We start from the raw sequence: 14231 nt of genomic DNA, 5'->3' as shown, positions 1-14231 counted from the left end.
AGAAGAGCTATCATGATCAGTTTTTAAATCTCTGTCATCACAGGAGGAAACCGAAGCTTAGAGTAGGTAAATGACTTGGCCAAGGTCACACAGTTAGGAAATGGCTTGATCTGAAACTGGTTTCCTGAATCCACACACAAGATTATGATGAACAAAAAACAAAGCACCCATTTATAGTCTCAGCTGTCCTATTCATTTTTTAATGTTTTAAGTCAAGGTTGGCAAACTTTTCCAGTAAAAGGCCAGAGAGTAGGTACGTTAGGCTTTGTAAGCCCTATAGTTGGTCTCTGTCACAACCACTGACTCAGGTCTGCCATTGTCAGAGAAAAGTGATTATAGATAAGATGCAAATGAACAAGGGTGGCATGTTTGAGTTATTTATAAAAACTGGCTACAGGGCTAGATTTGGCTTCGTTTTCGGACCCCTGCTTTAAGATAAAGGATTTGATTATTTATTGATTGATTTAAAGAGAGAAAGGAATGAGAAACATTTACTTGTTATCCCACCCATATATACATTCATTGGTTGATTCTTTTTGTGCTCTGACTGGGGATTGAACCTGAAACCTGGAGTATCTGGATGACACTCCTACCCACTGAGCTACTCAGCCAGGGATAAGACATTAAAACGTTTTCTTCATATAGTAACTGCACATGTTCCTATAAAATCCATGCTTTTCTTTGCTTCCAGAGTGACGGCAGAGTATGATAGCCATATGACAGAGACGTGGGAAATATTTTAAGGATGTTAACGCTAGAGTGTACATAATATTTATGTACACCATAAATGTGTGAGATCTGCACCTTCCCTTCAAAACTAGCCTCATGCATGCATTTTTATTAGTTAGGGAGGTCAATATGTCTATCACAGGTTCATTTTAAAATTCCTTCCTACATATTCTGTCTGCTGAGATTATTTATCACACCTTGTTCCCTGGCCTAGAGCCAGGCAGAATATGGGGGTTTTAATACCTTTAATCCATTACATGGATTTTTTTAGAGCTCCATAAGACAAAATAAAATGCGCTCTCATGGTCATACATGCAATAAACCTGATATGCCACTTAATATTTCACCTCCCATTCTATATTTCAGCTGTGATGGTTTCCAGCTTTCCACGTGCAAAAAATGACATTATTTCAGCCATCTTTTTGCTCCAACCTTTGTTGTTGTTTGGTTAGAGAATGCCTGGGAACTCATAAACAATAAATCTCACTGTGGCTTTGAGGGCTGATTATGATGGCTCCCCAACATTCTGAAGACATACTGACATATGCCACCCAGTCAGCAATCTGAATTGGTCATGCTTATTTTTTATTAGGCCACGCTACCTTGTTCTGAGTGCATTATTAGTGTGATAGCCGGTCTCTGAAGACGGCCTGCTCAATGAACCACACGTCTAGGGCTCGATGAACCAAACGTCATTTACCTTTGAATCTGAGCTGCTACTGCGACTCCCTTTTGATCAATACAATGCAGAGAGGGTAATGGTGTGTTACACATGAGGCTAGATCCTGAGGAACCTCACAGCTGCCATCTGAGATTCTTTGCAATGCTTATTCTGGGGGGAGCCATGGAAAGAGCCCAGGGACTGCCATGCTGTGAGGAAGCCCACACCACAAGAGGAGGCCTTTATGGAGACAGAGCTGCTCAGGCAGCCTTCAGCTGTCCCATCGGTCTCAGCTGAGGAACTACACCCATGAAAGGAGAAGCCATGCTGAACATCAAGCCTACTCAGGCTCTCAGAGGAGCCCCTCCCAGCCCCCCAGCACTAGCTCACTGCAGCCATTTGAAAGACCCCAAATGAGACGGAACTGCTAAGTACTTGGCTGGTCTGCTGTGTAGCCATAGATAACTGGAGCTAATGCTACAGTTAATGGAAGCTTATTTACTGCAGAGCCACAAAGACCCTGTGGCCACAGCCCACCTCAGCTCTTCCAGAATCTAGTAGATAATAATTTGGTGTCATATGCACTGCCCAAGCTTTACGTGCATTCCTGCAGCTACAAGAGCAATGGAATAATTCCATCTTAAAAAAAAAAAAAAATTAAGACATTCTGGATTTTTAAAAAAAAGTATCATTGCCTGGCTATGAATTCAAAGACTAATGATTAGGATATCATGGAATCCGGCTCTTAAAAATTAAAATATCAACTGTAATCCAAATGGTCTCCTTTTCTCAAATTGCTTATAAAACTCATTCGTATCCACCTGAGCCCACATGTGAGCACCACCTGCCCATCCCCGGCACACGCCCTCTTTTATTTTGAGATGCAGCTGTCTGCGTTTGGGGCTGTTGTTCTTTATGAGCTCCTCCAGGGTACAGATTGGATTAGCCTCCCCGCACACTGGACATTGCAATTCAAAATAACAGCAAAAGACCTGCAGGTAATGAGCCATAATGCTCACTTGATACCCACTAAGGAGGGTTTAGATCGCTTGCTCTCTGCTACCTTTCGGGAAACATCTGTTTCATATGAGCCCGTTAAAAGTGCATACATCTGTAAATAATAAGCCTGTGTGTGCACATAATTTAATGAATCAGGACATAAAAAGGAATTGAACAGTAGGGGCAAAGCAATTAGAGTAACTGCCCATTTTGTTAAAAAAATGTATTGTTTCCAGCTTTCACTTGGAAGGCCTTCTATTCTTCGGTGGGTTCTGAGACTCCCAGCCTTCCTCATCCCCTCTCCCCACAAAGAAGAGAGGAGCAGACTTTGCATAGTTGGCCAAGGGAAGGAAACCCACATTATGCAAAGCTGGGTGGGGAACTTCCAGCTCGCTTTCTCCTCCTCCAGAGGTCTGCAGTGGGTACCCGAACGCCTCCAGGCCTGGGACCGCTCCTCTATAAAGTGGAGAAAGCACAGCGCTTCCTCTCAGGCTGCTGGGAGGTTTAGATGACGTAAGCCATTCTGCACACTTGGCAGGAATTAAAAATTTAATGTTAGGTATGATGAGGACGGTGATCATTCATGAGAAAAGCTATCACGCTTTGCAATCATCTGGGGGGGAAAAACACAAAATAAAGTTCCTTTGGCCCCAGTCTGTGTGGCTCAGTTGGTTGGGCATCGTCCTGTGCATGGAAGGGTTGCTTGTTAGATACCTGGGCAGGGAGCAGGCCCAGGTTATAGGCTCAATCCCCAGCAGGGGGCATGCGGGAGGCAGCCAATGCATGCTCCATCTCCGATGGATGTTTTTCTCTCTCCCTCTTCCTTCCTCTCTTTCTGAAAAATCAGTGAAAAAAACATATATTTTTAAAGTTCCTCTCGACATGGTCCCATTTCTATTTGCTTGCTTCACACTATTTCTAGGGATGTGGAGAAAAAAGAGGTAGGTGGGGAGGAGGAACGGCAATGTCTTGGTTAATGGGACGTACCGTTAGGAAATCTATACCAAGGCCATCAGAGTAAGTGCCAGAAGCTCAGGGAAATACCCCATTTCTTCTGTTTTCAGGCCTGTTTTCCAGCTGGTACATTTACACGGGCCTGTCATAACAGCCAACTCGAGCCTCCCAAGTTTGGACAGCCCCTCGAGTTTGCTTCAGGTTCAAGTAATCCAGAAATACAAGGATAAATAAAAGCAGGCGCCACTTGTGATGTTCTGAATGTCAAGTTTGTTGTCACTGAACTCCTCTCAGCATCTTCCTTGAGCACCTACTATGTGCCAGGCACTGGGTGACAGAGCAAATCTAAGTCTCCCACAAGTGCCTTCTCCTGCTAATACATATGTGCTTTGCTTAAGGTGAACAATCGTCCCGCTTTTGGCGGGACTGTCCCGCCAAAAGCGGGACTTCTGGCCACCTTAAGAGAAGGCACTTGTGGGAGACAAGAGCCTGGGACTTCCTTGAACACACAGGGAGGCTTCCATAGAGTACAGCTTGCTTTGTCCGCCTTCATGTCGTTTACGTTGAAAGTAGCTGAAAAATGTTGGAAGACACTCTGTCCATTTGAAAAACCAAATGCAAGACTAGACATGTGGATGCTGCCTTGGTATGATTGCTACAAAGAATATAATGAAGTCCAGCCCCCGGGGATTCTGTGAGAATACTGGTTTAGCTCTGCAGAAGTGCGAGCAAAATAAGTGCTAAGTGTGTGCCAGGCCCCAGGAAAAACAGTCCCACCCAGAAGGAAAGCAAGTTATACAATGACTGAAATCACTGCCCCGCAGTTTTCTGTTTACATTCTCCTGCAGTCTATTTGCCAGCTACATAAAGAGATCATTAGAGCAATAGGGAAGAAGAATAAAGGCTAATGAAAGAGGGAAGTAAAGAGAAGAATAAAGGCTAATGAAAGAGGGAAGTAAAGAGCAAATATTTAATAAATATTAATAGCTGGCGTACATGGAGCTGCATTGTTCCGTACAGTAGCCGCTAGCCACACGTGGCTCCTGAAAGCTAAGAAAATTAAAAAGGAAATAAAATGAAAGATGTAGTTTCTCCAATGGATGGATATATTAGCCACATCTCAAGTACTCAGTCACCCACAGGTGGCAACTACCGTACTGGCCAACACAGAATTACAGATCATTTCCATCACTGTAGAAAGTTCGATTGGACGGTGCTGAGATCTAGCATAGATCTCTCTCTCTCTCTCTCTCTTTTTTTTAATATATTTTATTGATTTTTTTATTATTTTTTTTTTTTACAGAGAAGAAGGACAAGGGATAGAGAGTTAGAAACATCAATGAGAGAGAATCATCGATCAGCTGCCTCTTGCACACCCCCTACAGGGGATGTGCCTGCAACCACGGTATATGCCCTTGACCGGAATCGAACCTGGGACCTTTCAGTCCACAGGCTGATGCTCTATCCACTGAGCCAAACCAGTTTCGGTTAGATAGATCTTTTGCTTGAACCTGTCCGTGACTAAGCCATCGGTAACGGAGTACTGACCAGGTAGGTACAAGTACGAGTACTCTACTAGCCTGGGAAAAGCAGAAGCAAAGGACACACTATCTAAACTCAAAGACCTCCCAGGGTTAGTAAGGCAACCCAACAATAAAATAAGGCAACACACACACACACACACACACACACACACACTCCATCCCCATCATTTCCTCTCTTTTCTGCATTGCCCCCAAACCAAAACATTCGATGGTCCTTTCTTGGTATTACTAGGACATAAAAACTGGTTCAGGGAGTCTTCACTCAGCTGACAGAGGACAGAGGCAACCAGCAGAAGCTGATGACACCTCTGTGAATCACTGAACGTGGAGGGTGGAGGCACCTTCCTGGGACTTAACCCAGCTCCACAACTGTGCGCCGTCACGTCGTCACTCACCTTTTTGAGCCTCAGCTTCTTCTTCTGTAGAATGAGGATAATCATACTTTCCTATCAGGCTTGTTTGTGAAGATTAACTGGTGACAATGTATGTGCAATCACTAGAGTAGAATGCTGTTAAATATTTAACCAGACCAAAAAAAACCCCAAGCTAACAAAAATCCCACAGAAGTCCTTCCATCTAATCTCTCTTGTCAGAAGAGAGTCATTTCTTTGTTACGGGGCATAGATGTGATGATTGTTATTATGGATTAAAGATGGCAGCACATTCTTCCTCCCCCACCCATGGAGAGATAGATTCATTAGATCTGGCCCAGCCCTGTGGCTGCTTAGAAACAAAATATGTTGAAAGGGACTCCATGCCAGCTCTGGATCCTGCCTTTCAGAGGACTGGGAGCTTCTGCTTCTTCCCTCTGGGAGTGCTCCCTCTCAGACTGCGGGTGCCATGCGGAGAGCAGCAAGGCCTATGCAGCTACTGCACAGCCCCCAGTGGAGCTGTCTACCCACAACATCACTGCCAGCCCTGGGGGTGGCCTGACAACATCACTGCCAGCCCTGGGGGCGGCCTTCTGGTTAGCCCTTGTTAACCCTGGATGACGCAGCCTTCAGCTGACATCACGTGGAACAGAAGAACTGCCTAGCTGAGCCCAGTCCATCCCCTGGATCCTGAGACAATGAAGTGTCAGGCCACTAAGCCTTGAGGAAGTGTGTTACTCAGCAACATGCCCCAGGAACAATCATAAATACGTACTTGGCTGTTTTACCACCTCATCTAATCAGGCCCCACCTCACAAGAACATTACTTAACAAACACTCTACAGACACTTAAGGGAATCTTCAAGAAGCATGCTCAGAAGGTGTGCACTTATTCTGTTGCTCAGCATCCATGTAAAACGCTGCTCTATAAACTACACTTAGAAATATCTGGGACGCCTACACACGGGAAACCGCGAAGCCTGCTCCCTGGGACAAAAATGTGTCACCCACTCGATCCCTCACCTTATGCACCAGCTGTGGTTCGCAGTGGTTTTTAATTCTCATCAAAGTGAAACTCAGGTCCAATGTTCTGAGGCGATTCCAGTGTTTGTGTCAGAAGGGGGGCTGCATCACAGGGACTTGCATGCCCAAGGGTGTCCCGTACATCGTGAGGCCGGAGAGAGCAGCGACAGCGTCAGACCCGTCCTGGTGTCCCCCCCAGAACATGCCAGGGAGCCTGGGGCCTGGCAGGCGCCCAAGAGCCCTTGGTTGAATGGAGCGCTAGGAGATCCAATCCATCAGTGAGCAATAAAAACGCGCTGCGCCCCTGACAGCATCCTTGGGCCATGTGCATTGTGACAACGTCGAAGGTGACAACGCTCGCTTGTAAAAGTCAATCTACTTGTACTGAATCTGGGGGCCGCGCACTGAATCAGGACCGCAGAGCTATCCTCCCTGTGACAAACGGGAAGGACTGTCGCCTATGTTATGAGCCACAGAGAGAGGCACCATGTCACCGAGGAAAAGGGATACCGACCACAAAGAAGACCGTTCACTATTCACCAAGACTCATAAGCGACAGGTGTCACGGAATCAGAGCAGAAGGTCTGCTCGGTGACGTCCGCACGTGTGTTTTCGGGACAAGCACGGAACCCTCGTTTACATCATCTCTCATCTTTCCACCAATCCTGCAAGGTAGATATTATGATTCCCACGACCTAGCTGTAGACATTGACTATTTCCATGATCTCAGACCATCAGGCAGTGAGGGGGCTACAGGTGGGGAGATGCAGGGGAGGGTGATGTATGTGAGAGGGTCTACAGGGGAGAAGCAGTAAAACTCCCAGAGAGAGACAACTTTTCACAGGGCAAGAGGATCATTGGCCGGGAGACAGGTGGCAGGGTAGCCTCTGTAAGGTATGTGCCACTTCTGCCCACGGGAAGCCCAACGTGGGTTTCCGGAAAGTCTCGCCCAATGAGCAGAGAGATGCCTTTTCGTCAGCATCCTCCACCTTCCTCCTCGAAGCCAAAAGCTGGTCTTCCTATCTCGACTTCCTATTGTTTCCTCTGATAAGCAGGGCCCCAGTGAACAATTAAAGCTCTCAATAAATAATCTCCAAGCACATTCATTTGATTGACTGTTATTTGATACAGCCGTTAGTTTCAATGGGGCAGTTAATATTGATCACATAAAGTACTCCGCACAAACATGAAAGTGTTCCAGAACTCCATGGATTATTACCCTTTATCTGCCAGTCATCTGGGTTACGTGTAATGGTCACGGAATTTAAAATCAATAATAACAATTAGTGTTCTGTACACCGAAAGGGATGAATCATGGGAAATGGGTTTTCATATAAAATCAAAGGGAAAGCGGGCCTGGGCCTGGAGACCGACTCTCGGCATTTCCAGGAGGCATTTGGCTAAGTGCTTTCAGGCAAGTCTCCCTACCAAGAGCAGCCAGAGAGAAAGAAAGGGACTTGGACTTGGGAGGAGATGTGGCCATAAAAATGCATGTGAAACCCTCCTGAAAGATGAGGCGAGAAAGAGAAAAGTGATCAAAATAAGTGCAAACAAACGTAGTGAAATGAATGGCCTGGCCGTTTACTTCCTCTGAGATGTGGTTCCAGTACCTTTCTCAGCTTCCAATTCATGGTGATTTTTTTTTTTTTTTGTAATAAAAAAGGGCAACAACGGTATTTTAGCCCCTCGACCCCACCACGGTAATGTCGGCATAATTAACACGCAAAGCAACAGAGAAATGTTTCATCATTAAACTGTAACCAGCGCACCATGTGAAATCATCCCTCCCCAAGACTTGTTTTTCATCAATTATTTGTTATTTATCTGATGTAAATAGAAGGAGGACTAATTAAAATGTATGCCTTTTTATACAGCTTCTTGTCATTAAAGCCAATGAAAGCATTCGGAGGCCCATAATGAAATAATTATGTTTGCCTTTAAGAATTCTCTTCAATAACACATGGCAGTGCGGAGTTAAATTAAAACATCAGGAACTGAATTTCGCTTTGCCTCCATTTCCATTTTAGTTAATTATACCCCCAAGCTTTCCAATAGACCAGGCCCTAAAAAATCTTTTGAAGCTGAAATGACCTTCAGATCATCAGCCTTTTTTATAATTATGGACTTGGATGACCAGACAAAGGTACTGGAGCCCTGAAAGTTTCAATATTTGTGAGAAGAGGGATTTATTCTATGCCGTCTTTCATTTGCTCTGCAAATTGGACAAAAACTGTAATAAATGTGATCACTATCTCTTCCCCAGTTAATGGATGCACTGTTCTTATCTACCACAGTATTTTGAATTCAGCTATGTGTTTGTTTGTGTTTTTTTATTATCAGTAAGTAACTGATAAAAATAACAACAACAACAACAAACATTCACTCAATCTGAATCTAATTAGGAGACTAACTACTATTCAATACTAAAACTAAAAAAAGAGCTATCTTTTAAGAAAGGAGTCAATTGAAAAAAAAATAATAGGACACTTTCATTTGAATTTCTTCTCCAAACTTCCAATGGGATATACTTGCAAAAAAAAATAATAAAATAAAAAATCTGAGTTTGAGAGAAAAGGAAGAAGGAAAGAGGGGAGGGTTATGTGCTCGGTGGTTTCTGGGCTGGTGGCTAATGCACTGGCTGGAACAATGCTGTCATATGATGCGGATGGGGGTGGGGACCCGGTACTTAGAAAAGTAAATAGGAGTCCCGGGGATTAACTCTCTGACAATGTGAATTCCCTCCCATTTTGCTCTGTAGGGAGACTTGGCATGAGTCATGGGGGATACGATTTGGTGACTAGCTGGATAGGCTGTCACGAGGCACCAGAGGGAAACGGCTGACAGCCAGCAAGCAAATACCTATGATATGACAACTGCCATTATAATCTTAAATCTGTTTGAATTAAAATCACTCCTTGCCCGCCCCCGCCCCCACCCCTCCAAGTTCTTCTATGTTCTGTTTGGAGCAATCTCCGTTTTGGGAAGGAGGGACCCTGTCACCACGATCACCCCTGTGAAAATGAGCTTTCCTCTCCCCATCAGAGCTGGTTCACGCCGGCAGCCTCTGAGGGAGGCCTGGTGGCCTCTGGGACCCCGGTGCCCTGACCAGAGGAAATGCTTGGCCAGGCTCAGCCACGTCCCTGACGTCAGTCCCTGTTATCCTCGCCTTATCATGCTGCGGACCAAGGGTCTTATCTTGCTGAATGGCCCCCTTTTCAGCTCCCCACACCCTGCAAGGCCAGAGAAAAATCAAGTCAGCAGTTCCGCTGCCTGTTTGAACTCCCATCTAAGAAGCTCTGAAAGCTCAGGATAAATAACATAACTGCAGACTCACCCTCCACTGCTTCCCAGGAACAGAGCTTTTGCAACTTGAAAAACAAATTCATTTGAAAGCATTTAGGGGGACGGGATGGGACAGGAATCCTGCTTCTTGACGACGAAGTAAAGAAGCTGGTTAGGAAGCAGACAATTCAGGGCAGCATAGTGACGGATGAGGTTGTGTTATTAGACCTTACAGACGGGGCAGGTTATCTCATCTCCGATTTAACAAGAGGTACTTAGGCCGGGACACTTACAGACAGGCTCCTGATAAATTTGAAACCCGAGTTACCTCTGCGCTCCTCTCTCCATCACCCCCAATCCCAACTTTTTAAGGCGAAGCTGGAGAAGAACGGATACAGATGGTTCATAGTAATGCAATTGAATAATTCTACCCCTTCCCTGACTACACACACACACACACACACACACACACACACACACACGCACACATGCACGCGCACACACATGCACACACACGCACACACACGCACACACGCACACACGTGCTGGAGTCAGAACCACCATCGCAATACTTAAATGCATTTTGCAAGGGATGCCTTCTGTTCGCACAAAAAGAATTGCCACGAAAGGAATGCAGGTTCCCAAGAACGACCCAGAAGCACAAGAAGACCTTCAGTAATAACGGAAAAATGAAGCTGTGCACACCCTGGTTACACTGACCATCGAATCCAAACAAAGACTCTCTGTGCCCCTCCTGGGTTCAAGGGGCAGCCTAGGAAACGTCCCAATATCGAAATAGCTGGCATATTTCAATGATTTACGTGGGAACTCTGGCCGTCTATTGGAAGGCGGGTTATTCTAGAGCATCGGAGATATATGATTGCCATAACTGCCCTATAATTTGAAAGGCAAGATTCCACATTAATATCTCCTGGAAAGGTGTTTTAGCCAAGACTTTTTTCTGATTAACCTTCATCAAAACTCCCATTTCCGAAATGGCCCATTTAATTGATAGTTAACTGGATTTATATTAGAACATTTAAAGTATAAAAGTGTCATTTGAGGATAAATTTATTGGCGGTTACATGCAACTCCAACTCTATGGAAGATTCTTTATAAGAGGTTCTAAAGGGAACACTGCCCGTATTATTTTTAATAAGTCCCGTGCGACTCAAAAATAAGTTTTCTCTTTTGCATCTTGGTTTTACATCTCTATCTGCCTCCTAGAGAGCTCCTTCCCAGGAAACATTTCTAGTGTTTAAAAAATGAGTTTGCTTTTAAAGATGATAAGTTCCTTGAGAGCAGAATTTATCATCTTCATCATGTTATTTCCCCTCTGAAAGCCTTTATTGATGCTGGTGGAACAGATAAAGAATAAAACGGTAAGGTTTCTCTTTTCAGCCAACTCAGGGGCTTACTATGCTGAAAGGAAATTATAAACATCTGATATCCAGAACTTTCTTTGACTTTTATGCTGTGAAGGAAAGTTCATGACAATAGTGACTGGTTATATATGGACCAAGCCAGGCTTTCAGAAACGAGAAGAAAACTTCTGAATCAGGTCAGCTAACCTATCAGAAATTGCCATTCTGATCATTTATCTACTAAGGGGGGTGAGGGGGAGGGAAGAGGCCCATTCCAATGCAAAGACTCTGCATTTGAGCTGGAAAATCAAATGCCCACTAGAGCTTCTAAACCAGTTCCATAGGCCAGGCTGAAGCAGACAGATGCCTACCACTCCTACTGTTTTGTTTTACTTTTGGAATCTACGCTTTTCTGGTGATGAAATGTAAACTTGTGCACTTTTTTCTCCTAAGTTGCCCATCAATAGCTCCCTACCCAAAGCACCCAGCAATCGGATACAGGCAACACTTATTTTAGTAAATCTCTATTTTTTCCTTCAGGGAAGAAAAGTCTGTGAATCTTCCACTTGTTTTCAACCGACCCTGTCCTGCACCCTCTGAGGTTTAAAGCAAAAATCCCCTTTCTTCTCTTCTTTCTAGTGGTATTGGTTACCACCGTCATGTGGCTGAGAAGCAGAAAATTATGTCCTCCTTTAGAAAAACAATTGAGCCTTTTCACCGAAATATTTATTCAAAACCCCAATCAATTCATACAGTGGCTGTCAGTCTTTATTTAGTTTCTCTTTCAGAGGGTATCTTTGATTTTGCCACTTTGACCCCAATTTATATCTCAGTAGGAGAGGATTTAGATACTGTTTAATACTTAAAATCCAGGTCCCAGCTCTCTGAGAATGGCACTTTTTTCGTTCCTTCATCACACATAACCACAGCTATTTTTAAAAAAACAACAACCACAGATTATTCCTTCTCATTAATGGGCAAAAGACCATTTCAAAAAGAATTTCCCCCCCTATTTTCCTTTGATGTGTTGAGTAGGGAAAAGATGGGGAAGGGGGCCAAGAACTTGTCACACTCATTTCACTGAAAGCAACTATATTTAGACCGAAGATATTAGGATTTGTCCTATGCCCAATGAGCAATGAATGCCGAAAACATCTGGAGCAGCCTAAAAGCCCAAGATAATCCAAGAGGCATCTGAACAGAAACTTCGAGACCCCCATCCCTTCCAGGGGCAGTCTCACCCTCGCATTATTTATGCCACATTCCCTTAGTAGCCCACTAATCCTGACTTCGCATTTTTATAACCAGCAATTTATAGGCCCTCCTCCAACAGCAGCTGGCTGACATATCATTTTTCTGCCTCGAAAATTAAAAATTAAGAAAAAGCAAAACAATAGTCTAACACCTTTTGAGAAAAGCTTCTGCTGTATTTTGTATTCAAAGGGTTTACTCTAAGTACTACACACAACACACACACACACACACACACACACACACACTGTTAAAAAACAAAACAAAACCCAGTAGGATATCAAAACAGAAAGGGGTTTTGGGTGGAATTTAGTACTATTTCCCCCCCCCCCCCCCATCTTTGCCCACTGTTTCCTCTGCTTTAAGAGCACAAACAGATCTGCTTCTCGTCAAAACAGTCATTAAGTAAAATGGAAAAGGTTGTGGCTTTTATGTTTTACGTATACAAACCTAGCCCTAATATGCTTTTATTTCAAAAGCCCTAGCTAGCCAGTTATGCCCCTCTGAACCAAACACCCCTCCTGGCAGACATGTGTTAGAATTTTTATTTATGCTTAAAAACCGAGTCCCTTGAACAGCTAGCCGCACTGACCAGTCTGAACGAGGTTTATGGGAGAGAAAGCAGCCTGAATGGTGCACAAGCAATATTTACATTTTATTCACTTAAACCCCAAGTTAGGGTGTGGGATTCCAACCCTTGTGAAACTGACCACGGAAAGCTCTAATTGCCCTGCTTTGCAAAAATAAGACGCTGGAATTTCTGAAATCCCTTTGTCCAATGCCTTTATTTACTTTTCCTAATGCAAGCTTCTTTGATTAGCTGAGCTCTGCTGTTATCAACACTTCTTGCTTATCGACTGGCCCGAGGCGAATGACACATTTACCACTCCTCTTCCCAGATAAGAAAAATCCCTTGTTTAACTTGTTTGAGAACAAACAAAGCTTTTCCCCCTACTCCTACAACTTAATGGGCCTGTTTGGAGGGTTAATGACAAAAGGGAGAATGCCTGCTTGTAAAAGCTCTATTAGGTCTAATAGCTTTATGCCAGGGTCTTCAGCATTCCCCCCCCTCCCCTTCTTAAAAATAAAAATGTTCCATTGGAACTTTCTCCTGCAAGAAGTTTGAGAGCGCCCCCCCGCCCCCCCCCCCCCCAGTTCCCTGAGACCCCAGGTGGGATGGTTCACCCCAGTTTTTTAATTGCTGGAGAGGACAGGTCTAAAGAAAATTGGAAAATTACTTTGTAACGCTAAGTTTCTCTGCCTTCTCTGGAAAGAAACTAGGAAGCAGGAAAGAAAAGGCATTTGGGGAACAGCTGACGATGAAGTCGCCTTCTGAAAATGATATTGCTTTTGCCCTGGTGAAGGCTCGACAAAATATTCAGCCAGACAAGCCAGACTGTTGGCATCAAACGGTTATTGATTTTTTTCCAGCGGCAAACCTGTTGATTTCCTGGCCCAAGAAGCGAGTCTTTCTCCCTTAAGAAAAGTTTCCGAGAGGGCAATTTCAATCTTGTCCCTGTCCCCTCTTCCTTCTTCTCCCCTCTCTTTAGATAAGCCACCCTGTTCTTAGGAAAACTCCATTTCTCCCAGTTAAACCTTGACCCCTTTGAAAACAAAGATTTAAAATGTCATTTTCAGGCTAATGCTCCAATGAATTGTCAAATAAAGTACTAAAAACATGGTGATAGATAGCTCGGCCATTTATCTAAATCACTGTCAGGGCTCAGATGCATCCTGCAGGCTCCCACCACAGCCACCGAAGGTGGGATTTTTCCTGGGACTTCTGGCCATTTCTCAAGCCAGCAGCCAGGCTACTGTTGACCAGATGCGTGCCTCGGCACCGTGTCAGCATCAGATAACCAAATAGTCAATATATATATATATATATTTTTTTTTAAAGAAAAAGCTGGGCTACCTCGCTTATATTTCCTCCCCTATAACCCATGTCCAGGTTCCTGCCTGAATCGCAAGATATGGGAAATAATGGATGGCTTAGCCCAAGGGGTGTTCACTGCCAGTAGTTTTCTAGCAAAACAGCAACTTCTTAGAGCAA

General features: G+C 44.2%; 1 protein-coding gene across 5 annotated transcripts in view; it reads right to left on the bottom strand.

The window, feature by feature from the left end:
- The window catches only part of RARB (retinoic acid receptor beta), a 617794-nt gene that overhangs the window by 121766 nt on the left and 481797 nt on the right, over nucleotides 1-14231 (bottom strand). The gene's annotated exons all lie outside the window — the stretch shown is intronic.

This window comes from Pipistrellus kuhlii, unplaced genomic scaffold, assembly GCF_014108245.1.
Source record: "Pipistrellus kuhlii isolate mPipKuh1 unplaced genomic scaffold, mPipKuh1.p scaffold_m20_p_11, whole genome shotgun sequence".
Lineage (NCBI taxonomy): Eukaryota > Metazoa > Chordata > Mammalia > Chiroptera > Vespertilionidae > Pipistrellus > Pipistrellus kuhlii.
This window is presented reverse-complemented; position numbering and strand designations above follow the sequence as displayed.